Genomic DNA, 370 nt, shown 5'->3' on the forward strand with positions numbered 1-370 from the left:
GGTGGAGCCCGTCCCATCCTAGCATGTCTCTCATCATGATGCATGGCTGTGGCCACCTGAGCGCCCCTGAGGATGCAAGCCCTGAGACCCTGAGTAAAGGGGGTGTGATGAACAGCGTGGGGAGCGCCTAGTGCGAGGGGGGACCACGGTGGGGAGTGCCCAGTGTGAGGCGGGGCTGAGTCCTGACCCCGATAAGCCCTCCACCACCAGGAGGCTGGGTTGGGTCAGATATAACACCCAAGCTCTAGTGTGAGGGGGCAGTGTGATGTGGAGCCCAGTGAAGAGAGAACGGGCACTGAGCCAGAAAGAGTGAGAGCTGAGTCCTGACTCCACCGTTGGGAGGCAGAGTGTGGGTCAAAGATAACATTCA

Source organism: Gavialis gangeticus, unplaced genomic scaffold (genome assembly GCF_001723915.1).
Source record: "Gavialis gangeticus isolate Ggan-Ray unplaced genomic scaffold, GavGan_comp1, whole genome shotgun sequence".
In the NCBI taxonomy this organism is placed as follows: Eukaryota; Metazoa; Chordata; order Crocodylia; family Gavialidae; genus Gavialis; species Gavialis gangeticus.